This window comes from Balaenoptera musculus, chromosome 6 (assembly GCF_009873245.2).
Source record: "Balaenoptera musculus isolate JJ_BM4_2016_0621 chromosome 6, mBalMus1.pri.v3, whole genome shotgun sequence".
NCBI lineage: Eukaryota > Metazoa > Chordata > Mammalia > Artiodactyla > Balaenopteridae > Balaenoptera > Balaenoptera musculus.
The window spans coordinates 8767150-8786451 of NC_045790.1; the positions used below are offsets into that span (position 1 = coordinate 8767150).

At 44.6% G+C, this 19302-nt stretch overlaps 1 protein-coding gene across 2 annotated transcripts in view; it reads right to left on the bottom strand.

The window, feature by feature from the left end:
* Positions 1–19302, bottom strand: part of PRSS55 (serine protease 55) — a 54774-nt gene that overhangs the window by 17658 nt on the left and 17814 nt on the right. The window lies entirely within an intron of this gene.

Here is a 19302-nt window from a genome sequence, read left to right on the forward strand (position 1 = left end):
GAGAAATGTCAGTTAGGCCAAAGGTAGAGGGCTTCCTGGGATCCCTGGGAAGCTGGGGACTGGAGTCTGACTCCAGTCAGACTGGAGTGGCCCATAAGCTGATTCGTGGGATCGTCCAGGCCTCTGTCCCTCAGCCCCTCAGGCTCAGCCCTGGCGGGATGGAAGGGCGAGAGCAAGGCCAGGGTCGCGCCCGGCCCCGCGGGCTTCTCATTGTGGTGGCTTCTCTTGTTGCGGAGCACGGGCTCTAGGCGCGCGGGCTCAGTAGCTGTGGCTCGCGGGCTCTAGAGCACAGGCTCAGTAGTTGTGGCGCATGGGCTTAGTTGCTCCGTGGCATGTGGGATCTTCCCGGACCAGGGCTCGAACCCGTGTCCCCTGCACTGGCAGGCGGATTCTTTTTTTTTTCTTTTTTTAAACATCTTTATTGGAGTATATTTGCTTTACAATCGTGTGTTAGTTTCTGCTTTATAACAAAGTGAATCAGCTATTCATATACATATATCCCCATATCTCTTCCTTCTTGAGTCTCCTTCCCACCCTCCCTATCCCACCCCCTCTAGGTGGTCACTAAGCACCGAGCTGATCTCCCTGTGCTATGCGGCTGCTTCCCACTAGCTAGCTATTTTACATTTGGTAGTGTATATATGTCCATGCCACTCTCTCACTTCGTCCCAGCTTACCCTTCCCCCTCCCCGCGTCCTCAAGTCCATTCTCTACATCTGTGTATTTATTCCTGACCTGCCCCTAGGTTCTTCATAACCGTTTTTTTTTTTTTTAGATTCCATATATATGTGTTAGCATATGGTATTTGTTTTTCTCTTTCTGACTTACTTCACTCTGTATGACAGACTCTAGGTCCATCCACCTCACTACAAATAACTCAATTTCGTTTCTTTTTATGGCTGAGTAATATTCCATTGTATATCTGTGCCACATCTTCTTTATCCATTCATCTGTCGATGGACACTTAGGTTGCTTCCATGTCCTGGCTATTGTAAATAGAGCTGCAGTGAACATTGTGGTACATGACTCTTTTTGAATTATGGTTTTCTCAGGGTATATGCCCAGTAGTGGGATTGCTGGGTCGTATGGTAGTTCTATTTTTAGTTTTTTAAGGAACCTCCATACTGTTCTCCATAGTGGCTGTATCAGTTTACATTCCCACCAACAGTGCAAGAGGGTTCCCTTTTCTCCACACCCTCTCCAGCACTTATTGTTTGTAGACTTTTTGATGATGGCCAGTCTGACCAGTGAGGTGATACCTCATTGTAGTTTTGATTTGCATTTCTCTAATGATTAGTGATGTTGAGCATCCTTTCATGTGTTTGTTGGCAATCTATATATCTTCTTTGGAGAAATGTCTATTTAGGTCTTCTGCCCATTTTTGGATTGGGTTGTTTGTTTTTTTGATATTGAGCTGCATGAGCTGCTTGTATATTTTGGAAATTAATCCTTTGTCAGTTGCTTCATCTGCAAATATTTTCTCCCATTCTGAGGGTTGTCTTTTCATCTTGTTTATGGTTTCCCTTGCTGGCGGGCGGATTCTTAACCACTGAGCCACCAGGGAAGCCAGGGGATGTGTTCATTTCTTCTTTCTTGCAGCCATCCACAGGTGGACAGGGTCCGGGTGTTTCCCTGAACAAAGGCACTTTGGTTTAACGTTCAGGCGGAGGGGCAGGGTTCCCTGAGGCTGGCCATTATGTATAGACAGTATCCTTTTAGTGAACAAAAGCAGTGGAAAGCAAAGGTTAAAGGAAAAGAAACGGATCTAACATGTAGTCTGATTTGGCTCTTCCCTGTTACACACCTTCCCCTGACTTTGATCCCTGGCAGGAGCAAAAGAGCAGCTTGAGCAGGGGGAGGGTGAGCAGAGCCAGAGGTGAGAGGAGACCCAGGCCCTACCCCGACCCAGGCCCTACCCTGGCCCAGGCCCTACCCCGGCCCAGGCCCTAACCCGACCCAGGCCCTAACCGGACCCAGGCCCTAACCCGACCCAGGCCCTACCCCGACCCAGGCCCTAACCCCGCCCAGGCCCTAACCCGACCCAGGCCCTAACCCGACCCAGGCCCTAACCGGACCCAGGCCCTAACCCCGCCCAGGCCCTAACCCGACCCAGGCCCGGGGGAGGTTTGATTTAGAGTCAGACTCAGCGCCCCCCGGAGCGTGATGAGGGCTTGGATGCTCTAATTCCTAAATTGAAACCTGGTTTGGGACTCAAGTGACTGCAGGTCTACGATCTAAGGATAAACCGAGGGTGTCCCTGGGGCTTTTCCATCTGGGCAGGACAAATCATCACCACCCAGTGGAGTTGCAAAGCCAGAGGGAGGCAAGACGCACTTGCATTTCCATCACGTTCCTCGGTGCCTTCACGGCCCACCCGGAACGTCATCGTTTCTCCATTTACAGCCGTTTGCGGAACAGCGACCGTGGAAGTCTGACTCTATCTTACAAACCAGGGCAAGTCACTCAGGGTGGCAGACGCCTGGTACAACGGCGTGCCCACGCATCCCCACCGCCCGGCGCTCACCACGGAAGTGATGAAGGTGAAAGGAGTGTCTTCTGTTGTTCATAATGAGCCCCTTTCGACCCCACCTGAGTTTGTGTTAACGAGGTGACTTTTGAAAAGCCCCAAGGATGGGGGCTGGTTGCCAGGGTGACCAACCCCCTGATGAGAGGGTTGGAACTTTCAGCCCCACCCCCTGAGCTCTGGGGGAGGCGAGAGGGGCTGGAGGTTGAGTTAATCACCAATGACAAGTGATTTAACCGATTATGGCTGTGCAATGAAGCCGCCATAAAACCCCAACTGAAAGGGTTCTGAGCGCTTCCGGGTTGGTGTGCACGCGGAACGGGGATGGCACGCCTGGAGGGGCACGGCAGCCCTCCACCCCTTCCCCACACCCTGCCCTGTACATCTCTTCCGTCTGGCTGTGCCTGAGTTGGCTCCTTTTAACAAACTGTAGTAGTAAATACAGCACTTTCCTGAATTCTGTGAGCCATTCTAGCAAATTAGCAAACCTGAGGAGGGGGTCGTGGGAACCCCTGATCTACAGCCACTTGGTTAGAAGTCTAGGTGACAACCTAGGCTTCCAGTCGGCATCTGAAGTGAGGGTGGTCTCGTGGGGCTGAGCCGGTGACCATGGGGTCTGCACGGACCTCAGGCGGGCAGCGTCAGAATTGAGTTAAACTGTAGGGCACCCCGTCAGTGCCCACCGGAAATTGGAGAAGAGCTCGGCGTGGAAAAACCCACACATCGGGTGTCAGGAGCTTCCTGACTCCTTCCCCCGCCCATCAGTGCACCGCTCGCACTTAGTTCCCTGAACAGGGATCGAAACCGTGCCGCCTGCAGTGGAAGCATGGAGTCTTAACCACTGGACCCCCAGGGAAGTGCCTGGTGTCAGAAGTTTTGTGGGAGTAGAGGAAAGCAGGAGTGTTCCCTTCGCATGTAGATAACAGCTGTTTCAGGCAGTGTGTACATCCTTCACTCAATCCTCCAAACAGTCATTCTTTGGACAACAGGGGATGTTGTGAACGAGAAGAGACGGGGTATGGGTGGAGAGGAAGGGGGGTCAGAGCAGAGGGAGGGCATTTTGGGGGGGCTCTCGTTTATTTAGAAGATTTTAAGATGGGGATGACTAAAACAGAGAGGTGAGGAAGATGTGGAAGAGGGTGAAGAGGGGCGGGGGAGAGTATGTGATTGATAGCATCAGATTCCCACGCCTGTGGGAGTGATAGGGACAGAGTAAAGGGACAAATTAGGCAATTAAATAGTTAATCCCACTAGGGGATTGTAAGTAAAGAAAAAAGTATGGGAGACCCCTGTAAGTTAATGATCACTCAAGAAAGCAGGTTTGCTTAACCGCAAAACCAAGCAGGCCTGCCTAGCAGCAAAACCATGCGACAGAAGCATGAGAGAAGCCCCAAAACAATAAAACAATGGTGGCATGGGACCCACATCCTGCCCAGTGAGCTCAGTAAGTCAATGATCCCTAGGACATGCTCTCTGCACACATAAAAACCAATACTTTATGGAAAGGTGCTCATTGTACAGAGACCTGAAATAATTTTGACAGTCCTGGCTTGACCACGTAGGGACAAGAAAACTCCCCTGCCCAATCTGGAGGAGGAGCTGATGATGGACGCGTGATGTCTACTCAAGAATGAGGAAGAAGGTGGTCTTTTCACCCTCCCCACTTTTCCTTTGATTACAAAACGGTAGCCCACTAAGTTCTCAGGGCGCAGCACCTTCTCACCCACCCGCTTGTAAGCCTCACAAGCGTCCTAGTCTAATAAATCACTGCTTATCTATCACTTTGCCTCTCGCCGAATTCTTTCTGCACTGAGACATAAAGGACCGGGCTCTTCAGAGAGCCCCGGGAACAACACCTATCAGTTTCAGCAGGATTGAGAGATTTAGAGGACACAGGGAGGGATTTCCCTTAATCAGGAGGCATTCCTCCTCTTTGGAACATTCTAGTACCATTTTCCACACCAACACCAGCTCCTGATTTTCCTCCAGCACTTCCGGCAATTTCCAGCCTCCTTTTCCAGCTCTGCTTCCTGGACATGGTCATAAATGTCGGCAGTTCTTCCAGGCTCAGCCCGAGGCCCTTTTTGCTGTTCTGTCCACACATTCTCTGTGGACAAGCCCATCCACTCCTGTGATCTCAACAGACTGATGGCTTTCCAGTGTCTACTTCTACCCCCAAACCTTCAGAACTGTATGTGTATCTGCCTACTCACCCTGTGTAGCTTAATAATCACAGTACTTCTATATTCAGCCTCCTCTGTCTCTCTCAATTACATCTGTTTCTTGGTAACTCCACTGTTTTGGGCTGAATTGTGTCTCCCTTAAAATTCTCATGTTGAAGCCCCAATGCTCAGTACCTCAGAATGTAACCATATTTGGAAATAGGATCTTTAAAGAGTTGATTAAGTTAAAATGAGGTCCTCAGGGTGGGGCCCTAATCCAATATGATTGGCATCCTTATAAGAAGAGGAAGAGGGACTTCCCTGTAGGTCCAGTGGTAAAGACTTCGCCTTCCAATGCAGGGGGTGTGGATTTGATCCCTGGTCAGGAAACTAAGATCCCACATGCCTCGCAACCAAAAAAACCAAAACATAAAACAGAAGCAATATTGTAACAAATTCAATAAAAACTTTTAAAATGGTCCACATCAAAAAAACAAAACAAAACAAAACTTAAAAAAAAGAGGAAGAGACACCAGGAGTGTACCCTGCACAGAGAGATGACCATGTGAAGAGGCAGCAAGAGGTGACCGTCTGGAAGCCAAGGGGAAAGGCCTGGAACAGAGCCTTCCACTGTGGCCCTCAGAGGAAACCAACACTGCTGGCACCTTGAGCTGGGACTTCTCATCCTCCAGAACTGGGAAATTTCTGTTAAGTTGCCTAGACTGTGGTACTTTGTTATGGCAGCCTTGGCAAACTACCTGTCCTCTTTCCTACTTGAGGCCATCACCATCTTTCATCTGTATTATCGGAGCCACTTCCTAAATGACAGTCTCTTTTCTAGTTTTATCCTCTCTAAAATAATCTCCCAGAGTAATCTTTTAATGCACATGTGTCTGTATGACCTGCTTTGATTCCACTGCTCTCCCCATTAACCTCATAATAAAGTCCAAGTCTCCTAACAAGTCATAGCAGGCTTTGAGATCTGGTTCCAGAGAATACGACAACTCACCCAAAGACCCAAAGCTCTTTAATGCCCAAGCAGACACTAGAACACATGGCTCTTCAAGAGGCTCAGAGTTATGCTGGGAGGGGTGGGTACAGACAAGAGTGCCTGATACGGTGCCCCTTTAGTCCCCGCTGCAGAGAGAATGCAGACAGGGGAGGATTGGGCTGTGCGGACGCCACTGAGCCAGGCTGCCCTGTGTCCCCTGCTTCCTCTCTAACCCTGGGCTTACTGTGATGTCACCCAGGACCAGCTCTGCCATGCATTTGTGATGGCCCCCACTGAAGCAGCTGCAGCTGGCATTTTGTCAGCTTTGGCTAGAGGCCCAGGTTGGGAAATTCTGGACTGGAATGAAAAGAAAATGCTGCAGCTTCTAATTCCACTGCTCATGGCGCTCAAGGGACGTGCCCAGGAAGCTCCAGGTCTGTGCCAGTCTAAGCCAGAGTGGAGGATGGGAAGAAGCCTGCAACCTCTTACCTGGCTCCTATAGAGTTGATTTAGAGGCCCAAGGGGGTGCTAAGTCAGAGCAAATGGCTCAGGAAATGAGGAGAGTACAGTTGATTAATCGAAGAAGATGTATTGGGCTCAGTGAACATGCCAGTTAAAATGACCCCCCAGTGTCTGGACCCAGAGTTCTGGAAGAACAGGGGACTTGGAGCAACAATTAGCAAATGCTTTTGCTTCTCCAGTCTCCACTGCCCTCCTTGTAAACACATTAAGGATCTTTCTGGGCTCAGTACTCTGGGAGAAGCAGCAGAGTTGTGGTAGAATAAGGGCCTAATTAATTTAGAGCACCTTATTAGATTATGTAATCTCATAAAGTGGGAAAAGTTTAAAGGGCTATTGTGGGGAGCAAACGAGTTAACACAGCAGTTTCCAAAGCACGTTCTGTTAGAAACTGCATAGCAATAAAGCTCTAAGATTAGACAAAATTTGGAAATGCTCCTTTCAGTACTTTTCCTTGGAGTCACGGTGGATATCCACATGTTAAAGGTTCAGAGAAATCTCACAGTGAGAAAGTGGTTTAATTTTATTTAATCCAGTATTTCTGAAATGTATCTGCCCACAAGGCTACCCTTTACCCTAACTCCCAGCCTTATAAATAAGTAACATTTTCTATTTATCCTTTTGAGAATGACCTGTTCGTATAGTTTTCCCATCATTTCTATTTGAGTGGGTATCGTAAGTCGATTGGCAGAATCTTTTTGATTTTAATGATATTAGCCCTTTGTCTCTTATGTGTGCTACAAAGTCTTTTCTCCTAATTCTTTAATACTCTTCCAATTCTATTTTGGACTAAACAAATCTTAAATTTATGTTAGAAGTTCAGCAATATTTTTACTTATGGTTCTTGGCTTTTATTTGATGTCTTAGAAGGACCTCTTCATTCCAAAATTATAAACACAATCAGACCTGTAGCAGAGTGTAAGCTCTGAAATTAGACTGTCTGCTTTCTAATTACTTTTCCTCCAAGTACTTGCTATGGGACCTTAGAAGGAGTTTCTAAATCTCCCTGCATTTCAGTTTCCCCATCTGTAAAATGGCCATATTAGGGTTATTGTGAGGGTTAAATATGCACAAAGCTCAGAGAACAGTGCCAGACACTGTAAATACCAAAAATTTGTTAGCTGTTATTATTCCTAAATGTTTATGATTTTACTTCTTAAATTTACATTTCCCCATCCCAAGTTGATATTATCGTATGTTATTTCCAAAAAGTTTTATTTTCGTCTTTTACATTTAGATTTACAATTCGTTTGGTTCCAAATTTTGTATACAATATAAGGTAGAGTTCAAGATTAACTTTTTTTCCTTTTTTAAAAGAAAGTAACTGTAAAGAACCCCCATTAGGTTATCAGTGGATTTCTCAGAAGAAACTCTACAGGCCAGGAGAGAGTGAAGTGACATAGTCAAAGTGTCGTAAGATAAAATATGCCAGCAAAGAATACTTTATCTGCCAAAGTTATCCTTTAGATATGAAGGTGAAATAAAGGTTTTCCCAGAAAAACAAAAGCTAAGGGAGTTCACCACCATTAGACCCGCCTTGCAAGAAATGCTAAAGATTCTTCGTGCTGAAATAAAGAGATGCTACTTAGTGACATAAAAGTAAACGAAAGCACACAATACTCTAGCAAAGGTGAAAAATAGTCTGAATTAGAAAACTCTAACTCTATATGAGAATGGTTGTTAACCACTTATAGTATAAAGGCTAAAGGAAAAGAGCATTAAACATAACTATAGGTACTAACATTTCTCAACGAATTCACAGGACAAAAAAAGGTAAATTGTGACATCAAAAACATAAAAGTCAAGGAGTAAAAGAGTGGAAACTTTATAGGCAAATGAAGATCAGGAGCTATCAGCATAAAAAGGACTGTTTTATCTAAGAGATGTTTTATGTAAGCCACATGGTAATCACAAAGCAAAAGTCCCAAAAGTAGAATCCCAAAGCATAAAAAAAGGGGAGACTGAGCAAATCACCATGGAAAACTACCACTTTACAAAGGTAGATAGAAACGAGGGAAAAAGAAAGAAGATACAAAATAACCAGAAGGCAAACAATAAGATGACAGTAGTCAGTCCTTACATATCAATAAACATTCCAAATATAAATGGATTGAATTCACCAATCAAAAATCACAGAGTAGTGGGATGAATGAAAATAAAACCGAGATCCAACTATGTGCCGCCTATAGGAGACTCATTTCAGCTCAAAGGCTGAAAGTGAAGAGACAGAAAAGGATATTTCATGCAAGTGGAAACAAAAGGAAAGTGAGGGTACTCATATCAGAAAAAATAGATTTCAAGCCAAAAACAATAACAAAAGGCAAAGAATATAGTTTTGTTTTTTAAACACGTTTAATTTAATTCGATTCAATTTAATTTATTACTGATACATTGAAGTTTGAATCCAGCATCACACTATTTGTGGCATCTCTTCCACATTTCTTTTCCCTTTCTCTCTCCGGTTTTGTGTGCGTGTGTGTGTGTGTGTGTTTTGGGGAAGTTGATAAAGATTACCTCTGTTACTTATTATCTATGTAATTATGTTAACAGTTACAAATACACTCCAAAAACGTTTTCTTCTTCACCTCTGTCCCTCACATCCATGATACTCAAATTGTCATGTGTCATGTATGTGAAGCTTCTGCACCATATATTATTGCCTAGTATGTTATAGCAGCTCTTGAGGGATGAAATTTGTGGTTATTATTCCACATGTACACTTACTTGCAGCCTGGTTTACTGCTGATGCACCCTTATTTCTAGGGTGCAGACCATTAAACTCCTAACTAAAGCCACAGAATTCATGAGGTCCCTCGCCATTGATGGGTCCTGGGGTCCCCCTCCTCACTCTGCAAGGCTGTCAGAAGTACCGCCCAGCCTGTCAGATGACTCTCCACAAACTGTGCCCACAAATTTGTTTCTCTTCCTAAATATTGGCCCATAACTCTTCACAAACTTTGCTGTCTAGTGCTTTCAAGCAAGTGATATTTTAACACTTTTATTTATCCTCAGCAAGAAAGTTGGTTCAAATTTCCTAGTCCATCTAACTGGTTTTAATTTTTCAATGCTATTATGTGTCTTTATTTTTTCTTTGTCTCTGGTAGTGCCTTTTTACTTCGTCCTTTTCTCTTATTTCATAGTGTTCCACGTTTTCTTTAATGTCCTTGCATGATATACCTCTAACCTGTTTCTTCCCTCCTGGTAATAGCTAAACAAATATATTATTCATGTGTATTTTGTACATTCTGTTTCTCTTTTTTTGTAATATTTTTGCATGGTTTTAAAATATTTATTTATTTATTTATGGCTGCGTTGGGTCTTCGTTGCTGCGTGCAGGCTTTCTCTAGTTGCGGCGAGTGGGGGCCACTCTTCCCTGCGGTGCGCGGGCCTCTCATTGCGGTGGCTTCTCTTGTTGCGGAGCACGGGCTCCAGGCGCGCGGGCTTCAGTAGTTGTGGCTCGCGGGCTTCAGCAGCCGTGGCTCGCGGGCTCTAGAGCGCAGGCTCAGTAGTTGTGGCGCACGGGCCCAGCTGCTTGGCGGCATGTGGGATCCTCCCAGACCAGGGCTCGAACCCGTGTCCCCTGCATTGGCAGGTGGATTCTTAACCACTGCGCCACCAGGGAAGCCCTTTTGCATGGTGTTTATATATTTTTGCTGGTTTGCTTTTAACTTGGGGCCAGTTGCAGCAGACCTGCCTTCCACCTTATACTGTATAGATAGAAACTCATTGCTGCCTTTCCCTTTTTATATAAGCCTTTCCATAATCTTTTCTCTTTACCCAGAGGGCTGGATGTTGATAATTTATAATATCTGTTCAGTCTGCCTGAGGAGAGTGGTGAGGGACTTGGGATCACGACCAGTCTAGATCTGGAGATATTTTATTGGATGCTTTCCCTCTGAAGGGGGCCAGGGCAGGGGGTGAAGTTCCAACAGCTCAGATAAAATCTTTTCATGTGTAGGGGTAGCCTTGGATTTCAGGAAGTTCTTTCCTTTTTGTGGTAATCTTCTTGGAACTCAATGCCTTTCTTACTTCCTGAGTTGGAATGTATTTTTTTCTCTGCAAAGATAGCTCTAGTACCTGCTGTGAAGTTTAGTTGCCGCTGACCATTAAGAAGACATGCCAGGGACTTCCCTGGCGGTCCAGTGGTTAAGACTCCATGCTTCCACTGCAGGAGGCTCGGGTTCGATCCCTGGCCGGGGAACTAAGATCCCACATGCCCCATGGTGCAGCCAAAAAAAAAAAAAGCCATGTCAAAGGTGGGTGAAGGAAGTATCACATGGTTGGTTGTCATCTCCAGACTGTTCCAGGAGAGGTCAAGTAGCTCAAAAGAAGCAGCTCCCTGTCCTTGCCTTCTCTTGCCTGGGCCACAGGCTCTTGCCCTCTGATCTGTGGATAGCAGTGGGATTCTGTGGATTTCTTTTCACTTTGTTTACAGTATTCTGCACCGTGAGGAACTCTAGAATAGGCTGTGTATATTATTTCTCAGTGTCTTCTTTCATTCTGATAAAATTATAAGGCCATAGTCTGAATATCCTCAGTTTGCTGCGTGAGTATATTGTGTGAGCGAGTATGTATGAATGTATTTATAAGCCATCTTTCCTCCAAATTATTTTACAGTTATTTTACAGTTCCAACAAAGCAACAGGAATATTACATCTTAAAACTCAAACCACAAACCCAATTTTATTTGAAACTACTGAGTTTTACTGAAAATATCTAAATATATTAACAAAGAGGCCGAGTAATCCAGCAGAATGGTGGTGGAGCCGTGATAAATGAGCATTTGCATAAGGGAAGTGGAATAGAGATGCATTCCGGGGCCTGAAAACAATTGGGGATGGGTTTCAGGCTGATGCATCGTGGAAAATGCACAGCCAGTGGAAATCCTCGACGGCAAAGTCTCCTAGGATTTTATGCTCGTAAGGCAGAAAAGTAACAATGAGTTCTCATGGAGTCTAGTGTGAGGAAGATATATAAAGTGTATGTTAGAATAGAGAGGTTGCATCTTTCAGTACGAAGGGCTGTGTCCTGAGAAGCAACCCTGAAACAAGAATCCCAAGTGCTACAGTGGCCAGAACTGTGTACTGAAGGCCAATTTCCAGTGATTCTAGAACCAGAATGCCTGGCTTCAATTCCTGGTTCTAGCGCTTCCTAGCTGTGTGGCCGTGAGAAAGTTACTTTACCTCTCTGTGCCTCAGTTACTTCTTCTGTGAAATGAAGATAATAATATATAGAACCCAACTCACGAGTGAGAATTAAAGGAGTTAATATGTCTAATATAAAGGACTTAGAACAGTGTCTAGTCCACAGAAAGTGTTAGCTGCTACTCTTGTAATGACCAGGTCTCTAGGCTCCTTGAAGAAGAGGCTGGGCTAGGTTTTATGGCTGGTCTATGTGGAAGGACTAGCATTGAACTAGAAATGAGTAGACCTGGGTTTGAAGCCCAAATTTGCTACTAAGGTCATACATATATCTAGTTGCTTTTCAATAAATATTTCTTAAATGAAGGAATGAATGAATAATTGATAGATCTTCACCACTATTCCAAGTTTAACCAGTTCAAGAGAGAGAGTACAGGATGTTTCCAAGGTTCATGGCTACCAAACTAAGACTTCCTGATTCGATTCCTTAAACCAGATGTCCAGAGCACAACTTGAAGATCGAAAAAGCTAAGATTGAGATAAATAACAGAAAATACTAAACAAAATCATGGGTAGTGAACCCTTGTACAGAATTCCTCCAAAAGGTTGTATAAGCTGAAATTATAAAGTGCTCAAAACATTTAGGAAATGTATGGCATTTCTGTTCACTCATTTATTCAACAAACATCTACTGAATTCTTAACACGTTCAAAGACTGTGCTAGATATTAGCAATGCGAAGATGGCAACATATGGCTTATATTCACCACATATTTATAGTCCAGTCAGGGAGACATGTCAACAGGTAATTAACACCATGTGGTCAGTGCCCTATTGGAGCATTTTCAAGGTGCTTTGGGACCACAGAGCAGAAAATAACTGTTGAAGGCTACGTAGTTTCCCAGGTGGGTAAAGGATGTATCTAAGGCAAAGAGAAAAGAACTGCAAAGGCATGAAGGCAAAGAAGAAGGTCATTGTGGCCCCAGATGTGAAAATAATTAGGGATGACTCACAGCACAGCCAAGGCATTGGGGAGTAGCGGGAAGTGAGGCCGGAAACGTAGGTGGATCACGCCAGATCACTGAGGGTCTACGTGTCATGCCGAGGATTGGGACTTTGCTGTGTTTAGGGTCATTGGAAGGGGCCATCCCAGGGTGCTGAGAAGGAAATGAGCAAGGTCATGTTGAGGTGATGGAAAGAGAACTGAGACAGCTGCGTGCAAGGTACAAGGTGGAGCGAGAAGAGAGTGAGGTACCAGAGCCCAGGACGATAGTAAGAAGACCATCGCCAAGGTCCTAAAAAGAGATGCTGAACTGAAGCCAAGACAGGAGAAGATGGCGGCCAGGCCCGAATCTGCCCGGGGTCAGGGTCTGGATTCAGGGGAATGTCGGGGTGGCAGGGACTGTGTGGAAGAAGTGACAGCTCCAGGGGGGTGGGGGAGAGAAGGTCTGCGGGCAAGATGGGCCAGAGCTAATTTATGTTCCCTGTATCCCCGCATTCACCCGGGGATGAACTGAGGGAAAAGAGAAACGTTAAGAACAACTGACTTGAAGTACAATATTCTGACAGCAGAGGAGGAGCAAAAAAAAAAAAAAAAAAAAAAGACAGTGCCAGTTTCTGGAAAGTGACATCTCCTAAAATAAATATCTCCTAATTTATTGTCATAAGCTCAGTGTACTCAGCCAGCTCTTTTCATTTCATTTTAAACGTTTTGTCAGCATTAGACAGGAAGCGAATGTTGATCATTTGTTCACATGCTCCTAGTTGTAGAGCTCTCATTAGTGATTTGAGCAAAATACATTAATTCAGCCATTGCAACCAGTTACCTGACATGTTCCTAAACGTGGTGGCAACAAACTCAGAGGACTGAAATAAAGCCTGGATGAAGGGTTCAAGCACTGAATTCTGATTTACTTTAAATCTCCTAAGGTAAGAACAAACATTTGTCTCAGATGCTGTATTTGAGGCGGCCAGAGTACATAGAAGACTGCCTGCCACAGAGCGTCAATGTAAGAAGCCAACCTGAAGCAAGCCTGGGGTACCTGGAAGAGCTGCGCTGAAACACTGCCATGTATTCACCCAAAGCGACCTTGGGAGCACCTGATGGGTGTGTATCCGTATGTGTGTGCTCACCTGAGAATGTGAGAGACTCTGAGGAGGTGGGGGGGATGGTGGGGAGGAGAGGAGGTCAAGGGCAAAGGTGAGAGAAAGGGACCCTTCAAACTGATTTATGTATTTAATTTAATTAATTAATTAATTTATTTATTTATTTTTTATTTTTTTATTTTTTTAAAGATTGATTGATTGATTGATTGATTGATTGCTATGTTGGGTCTTCGTTTCTGTGCGAGGGGTTTCTCTAGTTGCGGCAAGCGGGGGCCACTCTTCATCGCGGTGCGCGGGCCTCTCACTATCGCGGCCTCTCTTGTTGTGGAGCACAGGCTCCAGACGCGCAGGCTCAGCATTGTGGCTCACGGGCCCAGTTGCTCCACGGCATGTGGGATCCTCCCAGACCAGGGCTCGAACCCGTGTCCCCTGCATTGGCAGGCAGATTCTCAACCACTGCGCCACCAGGGAAGCCCTAATTTATTTATTTTTGCAGTTTAAAAAAAATTTTTCATTGGAGTCTAGTTGATTTACAATGTTGTGTTAGTTTCTGCTGTACAGCAAAGTGAATCAGTTATACATATACATATATCCCCTCTTTTATTTTTTTAGATTCTTTTCCCATATAGGCCATTACAGAGTATTGAGTAGAGTTCCCTGTGCTACACAGCAGGTTCTTATTAGTTATCTCTTTTATATACACTAGTGTCTATATGTCAATCCCAATCTCCCAATTTATCCCTCCCCCTCTTATCCCCTGGTAACCATAAGTTTGTTTTCTACATCAGTGACACTACTTCTGTTTTGTAAATAAGTTCATTTATACCCCCCTTTTTTTAGAGTCCACATATAAGGGATATCATATGATATTTGTCTTTCTGTGTCTGACTTACTTCACTCAGTATGACAATCTCTAGGTCCATCCATGTTGCTGCCAATGGCATTATTTTGTTCTTTTTTATGGCTGAGTAATATTTCAAGTCTGGATTCCAAAATTCAGAGACAATATGAAAAGCAGGGGCAAGGGATGAGATAAGAAATATCCACCCTCAATCAACCGAAGAAGGCCACTGGGTAAACTCTTCCTATGAAGTATTGGATGAGAAGGATTAGAGCAAATGATACAGCTGATTTGGCTAAGGAGGGACTCCAGAGATTACTGATGTTCTTATGCCACGTCAAAGGCAACCATGACAGATGGACCTGGGCAGACTCCTTAAAGAGAAACTCCTCTAATAATTTTTTTAGCAAAGGGAATGACTTTCTAAGCACCTAAGGGAAAATTTATAAAGGGAAAGTTTCGACCCAGCAACACATTTTAATTTCCTGAATGTCAAGACAAAAGAAATTGACAAATTGGGTAAAGTAATTACAATATTTTTTCAGATAAAGAATTACTATCCCTAATATCTAAATAGCTTTTTACAAAAACAGTTAGTAAATAGCATACCTCAGCTCCCTCCATGCACCTGCCCCCCAGCCATCAGTCCACCTGCACCCAGGAAGGATGCTCTAGCCCAGCTGTACTCTGGAGGGGTGTTTCCTGCATGTGTAGCAGTGGGGACTAGCAAACGTTTGCCTTCTCTTGGGCTGAAAAGTGAGTTGTGAATCCCAACCTTGCAGAGGGACTCCCCCGCCAGGTTTGGTCCTTCCTTTCTTCCCTAACCCTGAGATATTCTTGGAGTCCTCTTGACCCTTTGTAGTTACTCCTCTGTTGTAGTTTATAATTCTTGATATTAAGCTTGCCCTGTTCCAGTCCTGCATGGTTCCTGTTTCCTGAATGGACCCGGCACATCTTTGGCACTTCTCCGTTGCCACCAACACCTTCACAGCTTCTGATGGATCTCCACCCTGACCTCCCCAGATCTCACAGCTCTTCCTGAATGTGAGGGACAGACGGTAAAGGAGGTGTGTTTGGCTGGTGTTGTCTGAGGTCTATCCCCCCTGCACCACCTCACTTCACTCAGCTCCATCACCGGTCTTAGCTGGGAAGATGCTGGGAATACGGGATAAGAAGGATTTCTCATGTGCGAATGGCTCTTTCTTTTCCCTTTCAGATGAAGCTCCATGTGGCTACAGACCCAAGTTTTCAAACTCAACATTGGTACAAGTTCATGAACTGTTTGGAGTCCAGGAAGGTGAGTTCCCATGGCAAGTGAGTATCCAGATCTCTCGGAAACACCTCTGTGGAGGCTCAGTCATACATCGGTGGTGCGTTCTGACGGCTGCACATTGCTTCTCAAGAACTCTGTAAGTTCCTGACGCGTTGTCTTAATTTACATCAGGTCTCCTCAACATATTGTCTGGGCTGGGTAGCTTGTAGCTTAGTGGGTTAGTGCACAAGGTTTGTGAAGCCGTGGGCTCTACACCAAGTGTGTTCCCACTGGCTTTGTACTGAAAAGTATCCGCTCTACACCTACTCTCTCCTCTGAGGTTAACCATATCCAAAGGTTGGCTGCTAGTTGCGACTATGCACCCAGTATTGGAAAATCAGTACAAAGTTTCCCTTCCCCTGCCTGCCATCTGTGTAGACAACACACTGTATTCATTCATCGTACACATCCAGGCTACCGTGTGCTGTTCTAAGTGATGGCGATATGGTGGTTGACAAGACAGTCAAGACCCCTGTGGTCAAGGAGCTCACAGTCTATTCTCTTGGGTGGAGTCATCCCACTACCTTTCGATGGGGAAGTGTCCCTGGGCTGGCTGTTCACTAGCTCAGAGTTCTGCCTGAGTTTAGACCCCTGGCTCCTGCCACCTACGTATGGTATGTGCCTTCCCTTTTGAACCCACAGAAAGCCCACATTTAGGTTTCCCTGGGCTAGACAGCATGATGCTTTGGAAGACTCAGGTCTGAATTTTGGCCTCACTACTCTAGCTTTGTGATTCTGACCTAGCTCCTTCACCTTCTTCTTCTGAACCTTTTCTCATCTGTAGCATGACAGTAATGCCGCCCTCAAATAAGTTATGTGGATTAAATTAAAGGAGATTACACATGTAAAGTCCTTAGTAGAAACCTGGAACACAGAAGAATCTCAAAACATGAGAATGATGGTAATTTTTTTTTAGTACCCAGAAGCATTGTAGAAAGAAAGTTAGGATTCTTCCTTCCTGGGCTGTTTTATAATCGCATCTCCCCAACTGTTTACCATCAGATGAAGCTCATGTAGACCACCATCCTGAGATAACTCTGAGACAGTGATTCCCCAACCAAGCATAGTCATCAATTATTCTGCTCCTTTCCCAAGGCACCAGGCTGGCCAGACAAGGATGTGGGAGTAGGATGAGGAGAAGGCCAGAAGCTCCTTTAAAATCCTGAGCCTAGGGGCTTCCCTGGTGGCGCAGTGGTTGAGAATCTGCCTGCCAATGCAGGGGACACGGGTTCGAGCCCTGGTCTGGGAGGATCCCACATGCCGCGGAGCGACTAGGCCCGTGAGCCACAATTGCTGAGCCTGCGCGTCTGGAGCCTGTGCTCCGCAACAAGAGAGGCCGCTACAGTCAGAGGCCCGCTCACCACGATGAAGCGTGGCACCCGCTTGCCGCAACTAGAGAAAGCCCTCGCACAGAAACGAAGACCCAACACAGCCATAAATGAATAAATAAATAAAATTAAAAAAAAAAAAAAAAATCCTGAGCCTACAGGAAAGGAAATGTTTAGGGAATCAAAATCAAAACAGAAGTAAGAGTCCAGAGTTCTTATGCAGACTAAAAAGCCAACAAGAGGTATAAATCCAGACTCTTGGGTTTTAATGGTCATGTAGGGAAGTCGTCACCAACTTTTTTGGCACCAGGGACCAGTTTTGTGGAAGACAATTTTTCCACGGACCAGAGGGGGTATGGTTTTGGGATGATTCAAGCGCATTACATTTATTGTGCACTTTATTTCTATTATTGCATTGTAATATATAACGAAATAATTATACCACTCATCATAATGCAGAATCAGTGGGAGCCCTGAACTTGTTTTCACTTGCCACTCACTGATGGGTTTTTTAAATTTAAAAAAATTTTTTTAATTTTTGGCTGCGTTGGATCTTCGTTGCTGTGCGCGGGCTTTCTATAGTTGCAGCAAGCGGGGTCTACTCTTTGTTGCAGTGCACAGGCTTCTCATTGCGGTGGCTTCTCTTGCTGCCGAGCACAGTGTCTAGGCATGTGGGCTTCAGTAGTTGTGGTTTGTGGGCTCTAGAGCACAGGCTCAGTAGTTGTGGCGCATGGGCTTAGTTGCTCTGAGGCATGTGGGATCTTCCCAGACCAGGGCTCGAACCCATGTCCCCTGCATTGGCAGGCAGATTCTTAACCACTGTGCCACCAGGGAAGTCAACTGATAGAGTTTTGATATGAGTCTGCAAGCAATTGACTTATTATGGTCTCTGTGCTGGCAAACCTCTCTGCTAATGATAATCTGTATTTGCAGCCACTCCCCAGCGCTAGCATCACTGCCTCAGCTCCACCTCAGATCATCAGGCATTAGATTCTCATAAGGAATGTGCAGCCTAGATCCCTCACACGCACAGTTCACAGTGCGGTTCGCGCTCCTATGAGAATCTAATGCTGCCGCTGATCTGACAGGAGGCAGAGCTCAGGAGGTAATGCGAGCCATGGAGAGAGGCTGTAAATACAGATAAAGATTCACTCACTTGCCGGCCGCTCACCTCCTGCTGTGCAGCCCGGTTCCTAACAGGCCAAGGACCGGCACTGGTCTGTGGTCTGGGGAGTTGGGGACCCTTGATGTAGGGAACAAGGGCTTGAGCTCTTGGAGGGTAGGTTGTAGGAACTGAGAACCATTCACAAAGAATGGACACTTAATGGGTTATAGCCTCAGAGAAAGTGTGAGCTCAGAGAAAAAATCCTCTGATGAAAGGAGACTATTCTTTGTTTTAGTCTCAGCAACAGAAGGGGGAAGAACTCTCCTTAGAGAAATGGCAAACATGACCCTACCCTCAAAGGTGTCTAGAGTTCAAAGTTAACCATGTACATAGATCAAAAACACCAAACTGAAAATTTAATTTAATTTAATTTAATCTCTCAAGAGATTCAAGAAAGAAGAACAAATCTTCTCTAGAGACATGTATCTCCAGCATAGGTAGGGCTGCCAGATAAAATACATGTCATAGAATTAAATTTGAATTTCAAATAAACAATGAAAAAAGTTTTAATATAAATATGCAGCATAACATATTTGAGAAATACTTATACAAAATATATTAGTTGTTTACCTGAAATTCAAATTTAACTAGGTATCCTGTTGTTGTTTTTCTCCTAATTCTGGCAACTCTAATCATAGTTCCCTACATAGTCCCATAGATTAAGTTCAGCAAAACATGAGTCCAAAATGTAAAATTGCTAAACTCATATAGGAAACAGCCATCATGAGAAAGTGCAGGAAGAATAGAAGATTATACATCTAAAGACTTCAGCCATATAAGTTACTAGATAATAAATATAAACAATTATATTTCAAAAAAGAGGGAACTGAAAACTTGACACTGAAAGCAAAATAATGTCAAAGATGACCAGGCAGAATTGAAAAAGAATCAAACAGACTTTATAGAAATAAGAAATATAATCAGTAAACCAGTAGATGAATCTGAACAAATTACCCAAAATGCTAAAAGAAGACACGAGAAATGTGAAAGGGAAGTTAAGAAATAAGGAGGGTAGATTGAAAAGGTCTAACATATGACTACTGGGGTTTTAGAAGGAGACAAACAAAAATAATGGAGAAAAGGAAATGTCCAATAAATTAATGACCAAGTATTTTCCATAACTGATGAAAGATACGAATCTTCCAGTTCAGGAAACCAAAAATCCCAAGCAGAATTTATAGAAATATATCTCTAAGCACATTTTAGTGAAATGG